The 14,988-nt window shown below is 44.3% G+C and overlaps 1 protein-coding gene across 5 annotated transcripts in view; it reads right to left on the minus strand.

Moving 5' to 3' along the window:
* CAPSL (calcyphosine like) overlaps window positions 1-14,988 on the minus strand; it is an 87,194-nt gene that overhangs the window by 53,505 nt on the left and 18,701 nt on the right. The gene's annotated exons all lie outside the window — the stretch shown is intronic.

Below are 14,988 nucleotides of genomic sequence, written 5' to 3' on the forward strand. Positions count from 1 at the left end.
CAGGTGACTGGACTGGTCCACTCACGGGCCGGCATGCACTGACCTCACTCAGACCCCCGCCCCTGCCATACTTGGAGCAAAGTAGTGAATGACGCAGCACCGGCAGAGCGGTCTGAGTGAGGTCGGGCTAGACCAAATGATCTTGCGGGCCTTATACGGCCCGCAGGCCAGAGGTTCCCCACCACTGCACTACAGGATGAACATGCGATCCTCTGATAGATAAATGCACTATAATACGTCTGTATTGTGTGTAAAGTGTAAAACTTTGTTAGGCCCCTGGCTGCCATAGTAACCCATCAGCACCCCAAAGTTGCTGTAAACGGGGAGGCGATAGGGTAACAGAGGGAGCTACTGCACTCTGACGGACCTCATAGATGCTATGGTAGCCATTGACTGGCATTTAAGGGGGTTTTCCATGAGGGACACTTATGACATATCCACAGGATATTTCATAAATGTTAGATAGATGCGAGTCCCACCTCTGGGACCCACACCTATCTCTAGAACGGGGCCCCCTAAACCCCGTTCTAGCTTTTTGTGCTCACGCTGACTCCCGGCCACTTCCTGATTACATGGTCAGGACATGGTCGGGAGTTACGGAAACAGCGTAACTCGCTGAGATACGCTGTTTTCATAACTCCCATAGTAGTTAATAGCAGTTACGGAAGAAACGTAGCATGCAAGCTATGCTGTTTCCGTAAATACTGTTCAGTTCTATGAGCGTTACAGAAAACAGAGTAGATCAGCGAGTTACGCTGTTTCCGTAACCCCTGACCATGTAATCAGTAAGTGGCCCGGAGGTAACGTGAGCACAAAAAGCTAGAACAGAGTTTAGGAAGCCCCGTTCTAGAGATAGGACCCCCATCTATCTGACATTTATGGCATATCCTCTGGATATATCATAAATGTCCCTCATGGGAAAACCCGTTAAAGCGGTTAAACGGATGGGATCGGAGCTAGCTGACACCCGCTGCTTATACTGGCTCAGCTTCTGAGCCCGCACCATTAGGGTATGTTCACACGCAGTGTTTTCAGGCGTATTTTGGGGAGTTTACGCCTCGAAAAACGCCTGAAAAAAACAGAAGCTGAACGCCTACAAACATCTGCCCATTGAAATCAATAGGAAAAACAGCATTTAGTTCATACGGGGCGTCTTTTTACGCTGCTGTTTTAAAAAACGCAGCGTAAAAACACGCTCCGTAAAAAGAAGTGCATGTCACTTCTTGAGACATTTTTTGGAGCAGATTTTACATTGAACACTATGAAAAACGTCTCAAAAAAACCCTCAAAAGAAGCCTGAAAAGAAGACTCAAAAGAAGCTCCAAATTAAAAGAAGCTTAATTTTCAGCTTCAAAAAAGCCTGAAAATCAAAGGCTGTTTTCTCTGAAAACAGCTCCGTAATTTTCAGCCGTTTTTGACTCAGCGTGTGAACATACCCTTACTGTGCCATATATCTATGGTTGATTGGGATAACCCGTTGGCAGCAGTATATATACAGCGCATGTTGCCTAGGGGTTAAGGACCAAGAAAATGTTTCGTTTTTCCTGCTTCCTCACTTTCTGTCAGTTTGCAGCTGTGTTTTGCGTGAGTTGTACATTTTTAGGCATTTTTTTTAAAATATTTTCTATATGGTATTTACCGTCCACATTAAAAGATGTCATAACTTTATCATAAGGGTAATATACGGTCACTACGAGGATACCTAATGTGTATATTTTTGTATGTTTATTAATTTTTATTTAATTTTTTCTTTTTGCATTTTGTTTATTCATTTTTCAATTGTGTATATATAATAAATTTTATTGAATTATTTTTTAAAAATTGGACTACTGAGATGATCTACATTTTTTTTAAATAAAATTCTGAAAGAGGCTTGTGTGGGGGAGTTCTTATTTCAATTCAAAATATTTTCTTATGTCTCTGTGTTTTTTTTAAAATACTTTATTAGCGCCTTGGTAATGGCAGTTGTCTGACAGCATCCATTACTAAGGTGGGGCATAGGGTTAACCAGTAAAAAGGCTGCAACTAACCCCCATTATTACCCCTGTACGAACCGCCACCAGAGGTGCTGGGAAGAACCGGGTACGATCCAGTACCCGACCATCTGTAGTGACGGGCGGGCACTGGGGCGGCCACAGGTTGTTATTATTAGGCTGGGATAGGCCAGAAACAGTGGCCCTTCTCACCCTGGTAATGCCAGGCTGCTGTTGTGTTGGATCTAGCTGGTTATGAAAATCGCAATGTCGTTTTCTTAATTTTTTTAATTTTTTTATTAAAACGACGTGTGGTTCCCCCCCCCCCCATTTTTCATAAACAGCCAGATCCAACATAGCGGCAGCAGCATAGTATTACCAGGGTGGGAAGGGCCACGGAATACACAACAACACTCAGACAAAGAGTGATAGGGCAGGGCCCTTTTTATAGACCAGGGTGATCTGGGGATAATTAATTATCTACTTGTGCGCGCGCTGGCCCTTTAAGGCCGGGAACAAGCGCCACATGTAAATGTAACCACAACATAGACATAGAGGAGAATATAATTTAAGAATTCCTGGAAGACCGCGGGAGCGTTACACAGACCGAAGTGCATCGCCAGGTATTTGTAATGTCCGTCTTGAGTGTTTAATGCCGTCATCCCCTTGTCACCCTGACAGATTCGGATGAAATTGTTAGCCCCACGCTAGTCTAGTTTAGAGAAAATCCTGGCTCCTCGTATACGGTCAAATAGTTTGGCTATTAGTGGCAATGGGTATTTATTCTTGACTGTGATATGATTGAGACCACGGTAGTCAATGCAGGGTCGAAGAGATCTGCCTTTCTTCTTAACGAAGAAGAACCCGGCCCTGGCCGGGGAGGAGGATTGTTGTATGAAACTGCTCTCCAGATTCTCCTTGACATAGGTTGACATGGGCTGAGTCTCTGGCAAGGAGAGAGGATATACCCGACAATGGGGAGATGAAGCATTCGGAACCAGTTCAATCGGACAGTCGTATGCCTGGTGTGGGGGAAGCATCTGAGCCTCCTTCTTGCTGAAGACGTCTGCAAACTAAGCATAATGAGTGGGTAGTCCAATTAACGACTGAAACAGAGAAGGCTGGACAGGATGGATCTGTAACAGGCAGTGGTGGAGACATTTGGAGCTCCATTTGAGAACTTCGCCGGAATTCCAGTCCAGGACTGGGGCATGTAACTAGAGCCAAGGAAGATCCAGCAGAACAGGATTGACGGCTTTAGGCAAGACAAGAAATTAAATTAGTTCAGTATGAAGGGCTCCAACTTGGAGCTTCAGTGGTTTGGTCTCAGACACGATCGGATCGGGCAGAGGAAGTCCATTCACCGAGGCAACAGCCAGGGGCGTCTCCAGAGGAACTGTGGGCAACTGGAGATGATCCACTAGGTCTTGTTGGATGAAGTTTGACACGGATCCTGTGTCCAGGTAGGCAGAGACCTGGTGCGTCTTCTCGCTGGACACTATAGTCACGGGAATGGAGAGTGTGGAAGAGAATTTTTTATTTAGCGCCGTTCTGCCTAGGGTTGTCTCTCCAACCAATCCTAGGCACTGGAGTTTTTTTGGCTTCTGGGGACACAAACGCACAAAATGGCCTCCGAGGCTGCAATACAGACAAAGTCCCAAAGTGCATCTGCTTTGTCTCTCCTGGACTGATAATTTGAGCCGGTTCACCTGCATAGGCTCCCCTGGTGGAACAACTGATGAGGACAGCAGGGGTTGCTGGAAAGTAGGATTAAGCCTAGGGAATCTTCTTTCCCAGCGAACCTTTTGGGACCGCTCCCGGATCCCCATGTCAATCCAGGTGGTTAGAAGAATGAGGTCATCCAGGGTAGGTGGCAGATCTGGAGCGACAAGCTCGTCTTTAATTTCAGAAGACAGTCCCTTCCAGAATGTAGCCACCAAGGCCTCATTGCTCTAGGTCAGTTTTGCAGCCAATGTACGGAACTGAAAGGCATACTCATCCACGGAGATGTCTCCCTGGCGAAGGGTTAGCAGAGATGCAGCAGCAGAAGAAACTCTCCCAGGTTCCTCAAATACTATACAGAAAGTCTGTAAGAAACACTGTAAGTCACGGGTCTCTGGTCCCTGGCGTTCCCAAATGGGGTTCGCCCATGCCAGGGACTTGCCAGTAAGGAGAGAGATTATGAAGGCGATCCTTGCGTTGTCAGAAGGGCAGGCCTTTGCATTCCGTCTGAAGTGGATCTGGCATTGGTTCAGAAATCCCCTGCAGGTCCTCACGCCTCCGTCATAGCGAGGATGTAGTGGCAGGGACAATCGGGGGTCGGCACTGGTACTGACAGGGGGTGTAGGAGGAAGAACAGCAGGAGCAACAGGAACAGGTGGTGTGACGACTGCAGCTTGCGTATACAGCCAATGTGCAATGGCGTTCACCGCCTGGAGGATTTGGTCTTATCGTGACAGAAGGTCTCGCATGTCTGCCTGCATGACTTGTGACGTCGTCCTGGTCTTGGGTTGACCAGCAGGATCCATGGTCTGAGCGTACTGTCACGATCCGTTGGTATGTGGACCCACTAGGCCGCCCCGCCGTAGCGGAGTAGCAACTGGCATAACAACAGTCTATACAAAGTCCTAGTACAAGAGTACCTGTAGCAGAGGCTTAGGCACAGATGAAACTTGAAGGTAGATGATGCCATATGTGGCGGATGATATCAGGCATGGCAGATGACACCAGACGTGGTATATAACAGCAGGTGTGACAGGTGGCACAACACGACTCCAACACTCTAAGGCTATGGAACAAACATACCACGGGATACAGGATACAGGTATCAGGGCACAGGAACAACGGGAACAGGATAACACTAAGGGACCATTTGCTAAGACTAACATGGGAATACACCCAACGCTCAGGCAAGGAGTGAAAGGACAGGCCCCTTTTTATAGTCCAGAGTGATCTGGGGCTAATTAATTAATTAATTATTTACATGTGTTATTTACAAAGTTGTTACTGCAGGGTAGAGCGGCCCGGATCTGCTAGCGTCTCCGGTGGAGGGAGATGATGGCAGGAGGAGAGGTCTGCAGTCTCGGCAGTCAGTAGGTAAGGGGAGGCGGTGGTCTGCGACTGTTACACTCACTACATATATACAGCACCAGAACAAAGCTCAGTACATATATACTGTACAGTACCGGAACCATGCTCAGTACAGAAATACAGCACCAGAACAAAGCTCAGTACATATATACAGCACCAGAACCATGCTCAGTATATATATGAAATACCAGCACAAGTACAGCGATCATTTGCAAATTCAGTTTAACCCCTGCCGTATAGGTTTGTATGACATAAAACTACAGCTTCCAGTATGGCCTTAACAATAGTAAGGATATGATGGGAGTTGCTGTTTCGCAAAAAAGAATGATACCACCCATCATCTCACTGCATCTCATACAGTGAATACATTGCTGATCACTCAGAGGTAGATTATACATTTACATGAAGTGACTCACAGGTGAAATCTTCTCAGATTATCATCGTTCTTTTTCTCTTTTCTTTTCCATCCTGTCCAGACCTTTATGACGACTTATCCCATCTACGACCCATTTCTGCAGAGTTTGCCACTCAGATGTCTTCGGCTCCTCACTTTTCAGACATTTCTGCACATATAAACAAAGGTAAAGTTCTCATGGTGCCACACAAATTGCCCCAAAATATAATAGCATCAGACACTGTGCCGCTGAATATAATTTTGTCACGCAGTAATATAAAGCACCACATAAAAACAGGGCCCACTGTAGATATTACCCCACATAGAGCCCCCTGTAAATTGTTCCCCCCATAGAGCCCCCTGTAGATTTTGGCCCCCATACAGCCACTTGTAGATAGTGGCCCCAATACAACCCCCTGTAGATAGTGCCCCTCATAGAGCCTCCTGCAGATAGAGCCCCCTGTAGATAGTGCCCCCATAGATAGTGCCCCAATACATAGTGCCACTGTAGAGCCTCCTGTAGATAGTGCCCCATTGAACCTCATTTTGATAGAGTCCCCTGTAGATAGAGCCCCCCATAGATCCTTCTGTCGAGTTCCCCCTGTAGATAGTGCCCCCATAGATAGGCCCCCCCATAGAGCCCACTGTAGATAGTGCCCCTCATAAAGCCCCCTGTATATAGTGGCCCCACATAGTGCCCCCTGTAGATAGAAACCCCCATACAGCCCCCTGTAGATGGTAGCCCACATACAGCCACCTGTAGATAGTGGCCCCAATACAGCCCCCTGTAGATAGTGCCCCTCATAGAGCCCCTTGTAGATAGTGCATCCCATGGAGCCTCCTGTACAGTTCCCCATAGATGGTGCCCCGTAGAGCCTACTGTAGCTAGTGCCCCGATGGAGGCTTGTGTAGATAGAGCCCCCATAGATAAGCCCCCCCATGGAGCCTCCTGTAGACAGTAGATGCCATTCACAATGTTCACTGAAAAAAACCAAAACTTTATATACTCACCTGTTCCCGTTCCCGCACTGTCTTCCAGTGACATAGGCCTCTTCTAGCCAGACCTGCTCCTTAGCATCATCGGGCCACCTTCAGCACTGCAAGGCGCTGAATGGCAGGGCAAGGAACTGATGTTCCCTGCCCTGCCAGCGCTAGTGAACCATTCAATTGTATATGCATTCCTATTGATGCAGATACAATTAGTGCAGGAGGGGATGGCAGCTGTTGGTTTTTTGTGCCGCCGGCCCCTCAGAGAGACAGCAGGCTGCCGCCTGTGGCGAGAGGCTCACCTTGCCTTATGGCAAGCGCTGCCCTGGCCCTCAAGACCAGCCCCATTTTTTAAATCTTACATGTGTGACTTTATGTTGTAATAACTCTCGAATGCTATAACTTATCCAAGTGATTCTGATTATTTTCGTGACACATTGTACTTTATCTTAGTGGTAAATTTTGGTCGATATGTTTACTCTTTATTTATAAAAAGAATTAAAAATGTACAGAAGATTTAGAAAAATTAGCTTTTCCTACATTTAAAATCCTCTGCTTCCACAATGCATAATGATACCACACGAATTAGTAAATAAATAAGGTATACTGTATGTGTTATTTATGTAGGCATATTTATTTTAAATTTTATTTACTTTTAGAACATTAGAAGGCTTAAAAGTTTCCCAACAAGTTTTCAAATTCCAACTAAATTTGCATAACGTATTTTTTTTTGGGCACCACTTCAGTTTTGAAGTAGCTTTGAGGGGCCTTTATTTTAAAAATCCCAATTTCTCCCGAGGATGGCAATACCGCATATGTGGTTGTTAACTGCTGCTTGGACACACGGCAGGGCTCAGAAGGAAAGGAGCGCAATTTGTTTTTTGGAGCGCAGATTTTACAGGATGGGTTTTCGAATGCTATGTTGCATTACACTGAGGTACCAGGACTCTGAAAACCCCTGAGAAGTGACTCCATTTTGGAAACTACACCCCTCAAGGCATTCACCCAGGGGTGTCGTGAGCATGTTGACCCCCACAGGTTTTTTCCAGAAATTAGTGTGCAGTAGATGTTGCAGAGTGAAAATGGCAATTTTTCCATAGATATGCCAATTCAGTGTCTAATATGCTGCGCCCAGCTTGTGCCAATGTGAAAAGCCAACTCTCTAATTAATATACTGTGTTTTCTAATTTTAGAAAAACCCTACAAGGCATCTTTTGCCTGGACACACAACAGTGCTCAGGAGTAATAGAGCACCATGCACCTTTAAAGCCTAATTTGGCGATATACACAGTATAACAATTACAAAGACTCTGAGGTGAAGTAATAAAAGAAACCCCAAAGAAGTCGCCCCATTTTACAAACTAAACCCCCCAAGACATTTATCTAGGAGTGTAGTGAGCATTTTGACCTCACAGGTTTTTTTTTTCATAAATTAGTGCTCAATGGATGTTGCAGATTGAAAATTGGCATTTTTCCACAGATATAACATTTGAGTGCCTGTTGTGCTTAACTTGTGCCACTTGAGACACACACCCCATATAGTTAAGTGGGTTCTTCCGAGTTCAGTAATAACTCATATGTGGTCATAAACTGCCATTTGGGCAGTGGGCACACTGCGAGGCTCGGAGGCACCGCCATTTGGCTATTGGAGCGCAGATTTTTCTTGGTAATAGTTCTGTTTGGAGTTTTACTGGTATTCAGTTTATAATGTGGGGGCATATGTAAGCTGAGCAGAGTACATCAGGGCATAATAAGGTGGTATAATAATGGGGTAAATAAAGAATAAATTTAAGGATCCGTGGATGTTATAGTACGCATTAAAAAAAATTCTTTATGCACAGGCCAGGTTTTTCGGGGTAGGTGTCATATTCATAAATGATGTCCGTTCTTATCTCCCTTTTGGAACACACTCTGCACTTTTTGGGATTTTGGGTGAAAAACTGCTGGACCTATAAATTAGTCATGGTCATCATTTTGTGTCATTGCATTCTGGGAGTCATAACTTTATATTTTTTTGTTGACAGAGCTGTGTAAGGGATTGTTTTTTGCAGGACGAGCTGTCGTTTTTATTGGTACCATTTTGAGATACATGCGACTTTTTGATCACGTTTTATTCAATTTTTTTGGGAGAAAGGTGACTAGAAATAAGCAATTCTGCCAATTTTTTTTATTTGATTTTTTTACACTGTTCACCATGTGAGATACATAACATGATATTTTTTAGGATGAGGCCAATATGAATGCAGTGATACCTCTTATATATAGATGTTTGTTTTTTTTGTTGTTTTTTTTTTTACCAATTATAAAGGACTTGATCAGGGTAACAGGGTGATTCCTATGTACGCATTTGAACTCAAATTTTATTTCTTTTTTTAATAAAACTATGTATTATGTGATTATAAGCAATTTTTAATAAGATTTTTATTTTCCTTTTTTTTATTTTTTTTTAGATACAGCTGCTATGTATTCTGTATAGACAAAAAATAGGAAAAGAGGCCTCCAGCTCACCTTGTATATTTGTATGGCTCAGACAGCCCTGCACGGATCCTCGTGTCGGCACACGATGAATGGACAGCAGTAGAAGAGAAAAAGGTTGGATCCAGCATGGGAAATAAGTAAAATGGAAACTGGTTCCAAGTTTAATGGTCAAAATCTAAAAAATCAGGACTAGGTTGGAGTGTAGAATCCTGGAGTGTGAGGAGAGGTATCGTAAATGTAGGAAGCCTACGCGTTTCAGACGCTTCCAGCGTCCTTAGTCATGGTATCAGCCATGACTAAGGACGCTGGCAGCGTCTGAAACGCGTAGGCTTCCTACATTTATGATACCTCTCCTCACACTCCGAGATTCTACACTCCAACCTAGTCCTGATTTTTTAGATTTTGACCATTAAACTTGGAACCAGTTTCCATTTTACTTATTTCCCATGCTGGATCCAACCTTTTTCTCTTCTACATATGTATTCTGTATACATAGAGCTGTATCTTGCCGTCCAAGCCAAATTCGTCAGGTCAGTAGGACTGACGGCTCAGCTGCCGAGGATAGAAGCTGTATCTCAAAGAGTAAAGCATCTTTTTAATAAAAACCTGTTTAAATGTTGCCTAAAATCACATAATACATTGTTTTATTTTTTTAAGTTCAAAGGTTTACATAGTCTTTAAAACTTTTGTTTATTTATTTTTCAAAAACTTTTTTTGTTATTTTTATTTTTTTTCCCACCCCACTAGGGGACTTAAAGGCCCAATCTTCTGATCCCTGTTATAATACATTGCACAGTTCCTGTGCCTGATTCATCTTCAGGGTGTACCTGTACGCTGATTTGTGTGAAGGTACGGTATCGCTAAAATGGGCGTACAGTTACACCGAAATGCCGAAAAAGGTTAAAAAAAATAACAGGCCGTAAATGCAATGTTGCTTCCATGGACATTCACTTTGGCCCACATGGTACAGTACGGTCAAACCTCTTATCAGCATAATTTCAGATTGGCCCGAGATAGTGTGGTTTAGTCATGCTTATTGGGTGTCTCAGGGTAGCAAACTCCCTATCTCCACAGGATGAAACATGAAGGTTGATAGTGATCTACTGAGATGTCTTAAGGAGGGCTTGCTACTACTAAGGTATACTTCCGAATAAAATTTCTTCTGGATGATTTGCGGCTCACAATCTGCCCTGTCCTTTCTCCTTCACCCACAGAGGTGCCCGAATTTTTGAAGGAGGGGTTTGACAAGGTTATTACTCCTTATATCATCAAAGTCCAGATTGCTGCATTATCCACCTCCTTTTCAATTTGATCTCCCAGAAAATTCATCATAGCCAGTGGCAGCTTACCATAAAGGCGTTTGGAGCGGCCAACCGTGGCCTGAGGCTCCCAGGGGGCCCATTGCTTCCCATTGAGTTAAAACACATTTCAGATTTGTCAAGTTTTGTTCTGCGAATCACGTCAAAAACGACAAGCCCCCCCCCCCATTTTTCATAACCAGCCAGCTACAACATAGCAGCAGCATTTTAGCATTACCAGGTTGGGAAGGCCCACTGTTTTTGGTCTTTCTCAGCCTAATAATGCCAGCCTGCGGCCGCCCCAGTGTTCTGCTGTTGTCAGGAGTAGTCACCATGGCACTTCGGGACGTCACCTGTGAGTCCCTGGAGTTATAAAAAAAAGCTGTCTCCTCTACTGACATATCTGTTATGGTAAATCCTTATATTCCACAAAAATTCTCTGTGTAGCCTAGGACTAATAAACAACTTGGTATTACCATTTCTTTTGTCAGGAGGATGACAAAGGGAATGGTAACACCCAACTGTCCATGCTAGCTCAGAAAGGTGGTGTTCATTATAGACACAAAATGGCAGGGTGATGGTGGAGAGGGGGACACCCATGTTTGGAAAATAGCGCAGGGCTTATGGTCTACTTAATTCACCACTTATCATAGTTGTGTCCAGACTCAGACCTAGGACATTTTCCTCAAGGTTTCAGATGACCTTAGGGCCATTGCAAAAAAATCTGACTGTTTTTTTGACATTCCCACAAGTTAGCCTACAATCTTATTTCCTATAGGGAAACACCGAGGTCACTGTCATCTTACTGTTTTTCCACATCTCACAACTTTGCCCAGCACTCGTAACTGGAGGTACACTTAAAATGAAAAAGTTGAAGTGCCATATCCAGAGAGAGACATTCTTTGTAGCCACTCTGGCAAATACATCCTTTGCTACAGTTGGTAATTTCTCTTGCGTCCCCTTGTGTAACAATTACTGGAAACTATAGTCATGCAGCATCTACAGAGCTGTAAAAAGTATTTGCCCTTTAACTGATTTCTTCTATTATTTTCTCTGTCACTTGAAATATTTCCGATCATCCAACTAATTTTAATATAAGATAAAGACAACACGAGTAACTACAAAATGTAGCTTTTATATGATTATTCCATTTATTTAACAGTTTACTCAAAACCTCTATCAACCATGTGAAAAGGTAATTTCGCCCTAAACCTAATAATTGGTGGTGCTGTTCTTGGTAGTAACAACTGCAATCAAATGGTGGCGATAACTTGTGAGTCTTTTACATCGCTGTGGAGGAATTTTAGCGAATTCTTCTTTCCAGATTTTTTTTATTTTGGCAACATTGGAGGGTTTTCGAGCATCAACTGCCCCTTTAAGGTTTCACCTCAGCATCTCAAAGGGATCCAAGTCAGGACTTTTAATCGGCCACTCCAAAATCTTCATTGTGGTTTTTTTAGCCATTCAGAGGTGGACTGGCTGGTGTGATTCTGATTGTTGTCCTGCTGCATAACCCAACTGTGCTTGAGCTTTAGGTCAGGAGCTGATGTGCGGACGTTCTCCTTCAAGATTTTATGATAGAGAACAAAATTAATGGTTCATCAATTATGACAAATCTTCCAGGTGCTGCAGTAGCAAAGCAGCCTCAGACCATCACATCACCACCACCACCATGTCAGACCATAACAGTACTACCACCAGCATATCAGACCATCACATTGCCACCAACATGACAGACCATCACACTAACACCACCATGTCAGACCATTACACTACCACCACCATGTCATATAATCACAGTACTACCACCGCTATATCAGACCATCACACTGCAAACAACATGTCGGACCATCACACTAACACCACCATGTCAGACCATCACACTACCACCACCATGTCAGATAATCACAGTATTACCACCACCATATCAGACCATCACACTGCCACCAACATGTTGGACCATCACACTAACACCGCCATGTCAGACCATCACACTACCACCACCATGTCAGATATTCACAGTACTACCACCAACATGTCGGACCATCACACTAACACCACCATTTCAGACCATCACACTACCACCATCATGTCAGACCATAACACCACCATGTCGGACCATAACACCACCACCGCCATGTCAGGCCATCACACCACAATCACCACCCTGTCAGTCCATCACACTACCACCACCATGTCTGACTGTTGGTATGATGTTCTTATGGTGAAGTGTTGTATTAGCTTTATGCCAGATATAACGAGACCCATATCTTCCAAACAGTTGCACATTTGACTGATCAGTCCACAGAACATTATCCCAAAAGTCTTGGGGACCAGCGAGACAAGTGAGGACTGCAGTTTTTTAGACGTTCAATGTTTTTTGAGTTCTTTTGTGACCTCCTGGATGAGTCGTTGATGCGCTCTTGGTCAAAAAAATTTAGGTCGGCCACTTCTGGGAAGGTTCACCACTGTTCCAGGTTTTCTCCATTTGTGGATAATGGCTCTCACTCTGGTTCACTGGAGTTCCAGAGTCTTCACAATGGATTTGTAACCCTTTCCAGACCGGTAAATCTGTTTGGCATCTGTATTTGAATCTCTTTAGGACGCTGCATCATGTGCTGCTTTTTAGCTTCACATTACCAAACAGCTTCTATATGAGTGATGTTTAGAGGGTTATTCTGCTGCAGATATTGGACAGATAAGCCTCATGCAGTGTACTAGCAGTCTTCAGATATTGGCAAACAAAAATAAATGATGTTAAACAGCAGTCTTTCCAGACTACTTAGGTCTCTTCGTTAGCATTGGATGTAGATTATTCACATGTACAGTACCTGATTCTGTGCACTAAATTAAGAGAGCTAAGTAGTCTCGAAAACTCGCTGTTTAACTCTTTAGTGACCAGCCTCAGGACGCAGACACAGTTGAATCCAATGCTGAAGCAAGGGACCGTCAGCTCCCTTCTTCAGAATTCACTGTGTGGAGCGGCCATGAGCCGTTCAGCACATACAGGAGCGATGCAGTGACGTCATTGCGCCTGTCTGCGCTAAGCGACTCATAGTACAGAGCGGACGAGCAGAGGGATCTCCCCTCATCATGGTAACAGGGCTAGGTAAGTATTTATTTTATTATTTTTTTATTACGCATTATGGGGCATTATACTGTATGGTAGCAGCTAAGGGGGCATTATACTGTATGGGGAAGCTAAGGGGGCATTATACTGTATGGTGGGAGTAAGGAGACATTATAACGTATGTTGGTAGCTGCGGGGGCATTATACTTTATGGTGGCATCTAAGGGGGCATTATACTGGATTTGGGAAGCTATATGGGCATTATACTGTATGGGGGTAGCTGTGGGGCCATTATATTGTATGGGGGCAGCTATGGGGACATTATACTCTATGCGGCAGCTATGGGTGCATTATGCTGTATGGGGCAGTTATGGGGCATTATACTGTATGGGGGAGTATGGAGACATTATAATGTATGTTGGTAGCTGTGAGGGCATTATACCTTATGGTGGCAGCTAAGGGGGCATTATACTGGAGGAGGGAAGCTATATGGGCATTATACTGTATAGGGCAGCTGTGAGGGCATTATATTGTATGGAGGCAGCTATGGGAACATTATCCTGTATGGGGAAGATATGGGTGCATTATGCTGTATGGGGCAGCTATCGGGCATTATACTGTATGGGGGAATTTGTGTGGGCATTATACTGTATGGGGGCAGCTATAAGAGGATTATATTGTATGGGGGCATCTGTGTGGACATTATACTGTATGGGGCAGCTATGGGGGCATTGTACTCTATGGGGCAGCTATGGGGGCATTATGCTGTATGGGGGCTGCTATGGGGCATTATACTGTATGGGGGAATTTGTGTGGGCATTATACTGTATAAGGGCATCTGTGTGGGCTTTATACTGTATGGATGCATCTATGGGGCATTATACTGTAAGGGTCAGCTATGGTGCATTAAATTTAGTGGGCCAGATATTTGGCATTATACTATGTGGAAGGCACTACGGTGCATCATACTGTGCGGGGGCAGCTGTAGGGGCAATATACAGTACTGTGGGGCGGAGATCTATGGGGGAAGTATACTGTAGGGAGTCACTATGGGGGGCATTATACTGTGTGGGCTGAACCAGGTGTGTATGGGCAGGGATTGGGTGAGGTTAGAGGTGTGGCTTAACAGGGAAAAATGTTTGCCCCTCTTGGTTGTCTCTCCATGCGATACTTGAAAGTTGGGAGTTATGCTGCAAAGCTTCTGTATTTCAGTGTATTATGCCTCTGACATGGCCCAATAGGAAACCATAAGCACCCCACGATCGCGTTGCCAGGGTGCCTATGGAGTGAGAGAGAGGGAGGCCCTCCATGTAAAATCACTTAGATGTCATGGTTGCTTTTGACCGTGACAGGTAACTCTGATCCCAGCAGTTAGAGCAGGATCAGGACTGCCTTTAGACAACCCGGCACCCACTCTAGCCGGCACAGGACACCTGTGCTGGGCTTATGAGTCAGTGCTGTAAAAAGCCGATGCTGTGGCATAAGTACCCTTTATGACCACCGTGAAAAGGCATATGGGCAGTCATTAAGGGGTTAATATAATTTATTTTTTGTTAACCATTAAAAGGTATCACATCTGCAAGACTGCTATCTTGTTTCTCTTACTAAGAGCAATAAAACTTTTTTCTACTGGCACCAACACAGTACAAAATCCTTTTTTCTCTTTTTGGCTGCGTACTCCTGACATGGATCCGAGGG

Source organism: Rhinoderma darwinii, chromosome 1 (assembly GCF_050947455.1).
Source record: "Rhinoderma darwinii isolate aRhiDar2 chromosome 1, aRhiDar2.hap1, whole genome shotgun sequence".
Classification (NCBI taxonomy): Eukaryota; Metazoa; Chordata; class Amphibia; order Anura; family Rhinodermatidae; genus Rhinoderma; species Rhinoderma darwinii.